Raw genomic sequence first — 6841 nt, 5'->3', positions numbered from 1 at the left:
CTCTTCCTCTTCTCTTCCTCTTCGTTCCTGCAGGCAATGCTGTGGCAGTGCAGTGAGGAGCCAGGAGTAGCCAGCCCTGGGCCTTGGTGCAGGGCACCAGTGCCCACCTCATCCGAGGAGTCTTAGAGGTGCAGAAACTGCAGGTGATGCCCAGTGAATGCCCAAAGCAACTGCTGGCAAGAATGGATCTTGGGGTCATGCTGCAGGAGAGGTGTTGTGCCACAGGGGCAGGAGGGTGGTGGTACTGCACTCACAGCAGAGCCCAGTGAGGCGAGCATGCCACGGCTGTGTCTGGCTGTTCCACAGAAAAACTCTGCTGTGGGTGGTGGTATTGGTTGTTGCTGCATACATGGCTGGGGGGCATTCTGAGGGCTGCTGGGGCTGTGTGGGGTGGCAGCAGGTCTGTGTCACCACATGGGGGGTCTCCCCCTGGTTTGTCAGAAGGAGCTATACCCCGGGGCACGTTTCTCCTCTGGGGGTAGTTTCTCAGCACAGGGGCTGTGGGGGAGGTGAGCGTGACTGCTCCGGGCAGCAGGGTGACAGCAGCCCACGGCTTGTGACCCTATGGGAGCTCCACGCAAGGCTGATGAGGCTGTGCTGTGTCACTGCCACAACCTGCAAGGGTGACACAAGGGTGTGAAGACTGCAATACCAGGTTTGTAGGATGCTGTAGAAACTTTGTTTCTGTGAATTTATTACAAGTTACGACTAACAAGGCAAGTACATACGTATGATCAGTTACCTACAGGCACACCTATACGTGGTTTTGAGGTGTTACCAGCACAGTATTCGCCAAACCACTGGCAAGAGCCAGCGTGACAAGAGCAGTCTCCTCACACACCATCCATGTCAGAAGTGAGTCAGGCACCCCTAGCAAGGGTCTGCCTGGGCACGAATGCGGCTGACCCAGCACCCTCCCGCCCGGGACACGGCTTTGGTCCTCCCTCACTCGGCTCCTGCGCGGACAGCGGCTCCCGCGAGAACCGACCGGGGACCCCCGCGGCCGCACTCCCACGGCTCCCGGAACACTCCACTCCCCGGCGGCAAGGACCGCTACCTTCCTCCGCTCCGCCACCGCCTACCTCCGTCCCGCCAGTCGCCGCCGCACCGGGCTCCGTCCCCACCGGCGCCCGACCCGCGCACTTGGTCAGGGCGTCCCGGGGGAGGCCTGCGATCACGATGTCAAAAGACGGCGGCTCCGTGTACAGAGGTGCTGCCCTCTACGGGCGTCGGCTGCCTGCTGCAAAACGGCGGGGTATTGGAAGAGTGAAAGCTGTGGGTTGAGAGAAGAACAGTTTAATAATTGAAATAAAGGATAAGAGGAAGAATGCCAACAATGACAATAATAGGAAACAACAAGAGAAGAACAATCAGAAAACCCAAGTGATGCACAATATAACTGCTCACCACCCACCAGCCGATACCCAGCCAGACCCAAGCAGCCATCTGGGCCTTCTGAGTGACTCCCCCCACTTTATACACTGAACATGACGTGCTGTGGTAAGGAATACCCCTTTGGCTAGTTCGGGTTGGGTGTCCTGTCTGCTTCCTCCCGGCTTCCCTTGCCCCTCCTCACTGGCAGAGCATGAGACTGAAAAGTCCTTGATTAGGGTAAGTGCAACTGAGCAACAACCAAAACATTGGTATGTTATCAGCACTGTTCTCACACTAAAGCTAAAACAGCACTGCACCAGCTACTGGGAAGAAAATTAACTGTTACAGCTGAAACCAGGACACACTGAAATACCACCAGCCTTGAATAGAAAGACCTTCTCAGTGACACTACAGCACCAGCAAGCCCTGCCCGTTCTGCATCCCCAGGGACACTGCAGTATCACCCAACTCATGCTGTTATGCCTCCCTGCTGACAGTGCAGTACCACCAAACTCGGACTGTAAAACCTCTGGTTGGATATGGCGATACCACCAAATTCAGGTTGTAAAACCACCACATTGCCACTGCAATACCCCCTGCAGTACCACCAAAACACTGCCCTAATATTGGTCAACAAGAGTATTACCAGCTTCTGTAAGACCTCCACAGTGCCACTGCAGTACTACCAAACTCCTACCAGAAGACCTCCTCTGCAGTACTGAAATGTCACCCAGCTCCTCTCTGGAAACCACCCTCTAAAAGGCCAGGGCCAGAGGTACCCACCTTAGTATAGGGGCTACTCCAAGCACGTCCTGCTGAGCCAACAACCCCCACCACTCATGCATTCCCAAGAAGCCCCATGGAGCAGGAGGCTCCAGCCCATACTTCAGTTACAGGCTAAATTGAGGAAGAATACATCAGTGAAACGTAGCCCACTCCAACCTACTGAGGAGCCTGCCCACTCGAGTACAATGTGTGATGTTAACACTGCAGTGGTGATTTAACTGGTGCTTTTCAGGGGTATGGATGTAATCACTCGGGGTGTGAATGTTAAGCCTTGCAGGGAAAAGGCCCATCATGTTAGTTTCATAATAAGGCAGACCAAAGGGACTCCTGACAGATTTGCATATAATGCCAAACTGTAAGTACTGTACAGTACCATGCCAGCCTGATCCACCGCTCAGAAGTAATTCTTGGTGAGCATCCTATCAAGCAAGATTAGAATCAGGCTCCACAGTCTTTCCTAGCGTTCATCACTTCAAGTCTCTTAATAGCAATTACTCAAACAAGATGTGCTTCCTTGTCCTGTTCCTGTAATCATAAATGATTATCACAGATTTAAAACATTGTCTCCAAGTGCTGGGGTGAAGGTGCAGAGCCCTTTTCACCTCTGAACAAAAAGGGGCAGACCCAAGGACCTCGCTGTGGTTGGTGTGGTGGCTGCATCCATTCCAGCTTCTGAACTTCTTAATGGACAGCCAGGGTGGTGAGCGTCTGCCAGATTTAATATTAAACAGCACATGCAAATGCATCAAAGCTATTTGGAAGCACTGTCTGATAAGGCTATATCCCACTCGTGGTGTGTGTTACTTATTGTGAACTGACCAAAGGTGAGTTGTGTGCTATGGGTGTGCCCCACATCAGACGAAGCACAAAACACAAGTCAGAAAGGTTGAACTGCAGGTTTAATCAGTTACTAATATTAAATATTTTTATGATGTGGCCACAGTTTTGTCTAGAGATAGATGAGAAATGATCTATGAATGCTTGTTATGAATGCATGCTCATCTGACAAACAAGCAGACGGGGCAGGCATGGCCTTGAAAACATTAAGATAAAACAGAATTTATTTGGGTAGAATTTGTTAGTGAGCTTTGTGCTCACTTCTGTGGGTGGAGGTTTCGAGCCTTGCAGAAGTACATGAGCCCTGGGTTCACCTGATCTCCTTGAGGCCTCTGCTGTAATAAAGCCAATGAGATAGCAGAGTCTGCACTCAGAAGAAATCTGTAGTCTTATCACTAAGGAATCGTGTTCTAACATTATTATTGTTAGTATTGCTATTTTAAATGTAAATAGCTATATACTATCTTTCTACAAGACTATCAAGCATTTCAGCAGCTAACAGAGTTGGTAACAGTCTCAGCAGCAGCCTCTCTAGTACACGTACTTTAAGAAAGAAAACTTCACAGTGAAGTTCACTCTTGGCCACCTCCCAAAGCTGCAGAAAGACAGGCTGAATAACTTTCACTCAGTGTTTCAGACTATATTGAAAGCATGAGCTGTGTCTTTTCTTTAGTGTTCTCTATGTCTGAAGACAGGAACATCTTTGTATTCACAGAATCAGGCATGGAATTCCAGGTAGGAAGGGACCTCAAGGATCATCTGGTCCAACTTGTCTTGGCAAAAGCAGGGTCTAGACAAGATGTCCCAGCACCCTGTGTATCTGAATGTTAAAGGTGTCCAAAGCTGGGGAACCCACCAGAGAGATTATTCCAAAGGCTGATTTTCCTTATTGTGAAAATTTTTCCTCTTGTGTCCAATCAGAATCTTCCCAGGAGTAACTTGTACCCATTATCCTCATATTTTTCATGTGCCTCCTTCTAAAAAAGGAGTCTCCATCTTCTTTGTAGCCACTCTGTAAATGCTGGAACATGGTGACAAGGTCTTCCCTGAGCCTTTTCTCCAGTCTGAACAAACCCAGTTCTCTCAGCCTTTCCTCAAACAACAGGCTTCCCACTCCTTGGATCATCTTTGTGGCCCTCCTCTGGATCCTCTCCAGCCTGTCCTCATTTTTTCTGCATAGCAGGGAGCAAAACTGAACACAGACTCCAGGTGTGGCCTGAGAAGAGCTGTGTACAGTGGGAAAATGACACTTTATTTCTGCTGGTGATGCCCATGTTGGTACATCCCAGCATCCTGTTGGCTTTCTTTGCCACAGCAGCACACTTCATTCACATTGAGCTTCTTGTCTGCCAGGACCTCCAGGTCCTTTTCCACAGAGCTTCTCCTCAGGCAGGTAGATCCCAGCCTGTGCTACAGTCCTGGATTATGTTTTCCAGGTGCAAGATCTTCCACTTGTCCTTGTTGAACTTAAGGTTCTTGTTAGCCCCCTCTTCCAGCCTATCCTCTCCCTTCCAAAGTATCCACTTCCCCTCTCGGTTTGGTATCATCATCAGACTTCATCGAGGTACACTTGATTCCATTTCCAGATCACTTATGAAGACAGTGAACAGTGCTGGGCCCAATATTGATCCCTGGGGGACCCCACTACTGACAGGTCAACAGTTTGAAAAGGAGCCGCCAGTTCCCACCAGTGCACACACCACTTCTCCAGGCCATAACACATCAGCTTCTCTAGGAGGAGGCTGTGGGAAACCGCACTGAAAGCCTTGGAGAAATCCAGGTAGACAACGTGCAGCTCTTGCCCTACACCAACCAAGCAGGTTTCTTTGTTGTGGAAGGCCATCAGGTTTGTCAAGCGCAATTTGCCCCTGGTGAATCCGTGCTGGCTTTTCCCAATCATATGCTTCATTTGGCTTGTGGTATCCCCTAGGAGGATTTGTTCCATAACTTTCCTGGAGACTGAAGTTAGACTGATGGGACTGTAATTTCCTAGATCCTCCAGTCTGACCCACTCAGAAATTATCTGAAAAAAAAACCCAAAAAACATATTAGGTTTTACCAGTAGTGCAAATATCTGTGAGATTTTAACATCTGTAGTTTTTAATCTCAATTCTTTGTTGTTTTGTTTCAGCATGAGTGCCAGTCATGAGATCAGTAGCTACTTCTTACTGCATCCTGTGCAAATGCTTTTTCGTGACTCACTTGGGAACAGCCCAGATCTGACACTACGAACAGTCTGCTGAGATTTCCAGGCCAGACAGAAGATATGCTCCTTGAATGAGACAACAGTATTTTTGCATCTATTTGGTCATATGTGCACCTTCTCAATTGCTACTGTGACTATGCAATGGTTTCAGCTACCTGCTAGGATGCTTAAAATTCTTGTATAAATACAGTACAGAGTTATTTATAAAATTACTGATAAAGAACAAGATCCCAGGAGTGTGATTCCTGAATGATGGGGTACTTACCCATCCCAAGTTACAGCCAGCTAAAAAAGCTGGCCTTGTGATGTTCTGGCCTGGGCAGCTCTTACAGGCAGCCTTGATGTTTACTAATTAGTGATGAGTCTTGGTAGGAAAATGCGAGCATAAAGCTTATGTTTTTAACTGGAAACTGTCTGTAATGTATGCTTTTCTGCATCTCTCTGCCAAGGGGAATGACTGTGAACGCACTGGTTCCTGCTTTTGCCAAAGCAGTGGCAGAGCCCTCCTGCATGATGGTACCTGGGATGCTGGCCAAGTGCAGGCAGCCTGTCTAAACTGAAGGATTTTCTTCATCATCCTCCAGGGCCTGGCCAGCCTCATCTTGAGTTACTGGACTCAGAAGCTACAGCAGTCCTGGCGAGCCAAACTGTGTCAGAGGGCAAAATTGAAGAAATGGTGTGCCTGTCATCAGTGCCGCTCCAGATGTTAGTGCAGCTCCTGGAAAGCTGAGGGCTGCACTGCCCAGTGGGCCCAGTTGGGCAGACAGCATGTGCCAGAGACCAATGCCCCTGCCTCATATAATGAAGCTGCCTCAGCTTTGGTTCCCTCCATAACATCACTTACCTGCCCACATGTTATCATGTGAAAACCCCACTCTGATGGCCTCTGTACAGCGTTCACACTATTGCAGGTATTTTCAACTGAAGAAAAACATACTAAGGTAATAACCATCTGGAGGCCACTTGGGGAGAAGACTTCACAACCAGCTGTGCCTTGTCTGACATGCCCTGCTGGCATTCAGCAAGCAAATCTAGAAGAGGGTCATAAAGATGTTCAGAGGGCTGGAGCACCTCTGCTAAGAAGACAGGCTGAAAGAGTTGGGCTTGTTCAGCCTGGGGAAGAGAAGGCTCAGGGGAGACAGTATAGAAGCCTTCCAGCCCCTAAAGTGGGCGTAAAAAATGCTGGAGAGGGACTTTTTATGAAAGCAAGTAGTGATAGGACAAGGGTTAATGGATTTAAACTGAAAGAGGATAGATTCAGAAGTTCTTGACTGTGAGGGTGGTGAGGCACTGGCACAGGCTGCCCAGAGAAGTTGTGGGTGCCCCATCCCTGGCAGTGTTCAAGGCCAGGATGGACAGTCTTGGGCAACATGGGCTAGCGCAAGGTGTCCCTGTCCATGGTAGAGGTGTTGGAGCTGGATGAACTTTAAGGTCACATTCAGCCCACATTCAGCATTCTTTGATTCTGTGACTCAACATGCCCTGCCGGCTCTGCCAGACATGGCCATCACTGCAAGCCTGTGGCAGTGGAGATGCTGTGCTTCATTCAGATGTCACCACTGCTGATGCGGTTGGCTCGGGGCAGCTAAAAGACTTGCTCAGATGAAAGGAAAAAAAGTGAAAGTTTTGTCTGGCCCT

Source organism: Pezoporus occidentalis, unplaced genomic scaffold, assembly GCF_034315485.1.
Source record: "Pezoporus occidentalis ecotype Australia unplaced genomic scaffold, CSIRO_AGI_Poc_V1 ctg79, whole genome shotgun sequence".
NCBI classification, from domain to species: Eukaryota; Metazoa; Chordata; class Aves; order Psittaciformes; family Psittacidae; genus Pezoporus; species Pezoporus occidentalis.
This window is presented reverse-complemented; position numbering follows the sequence as displayed.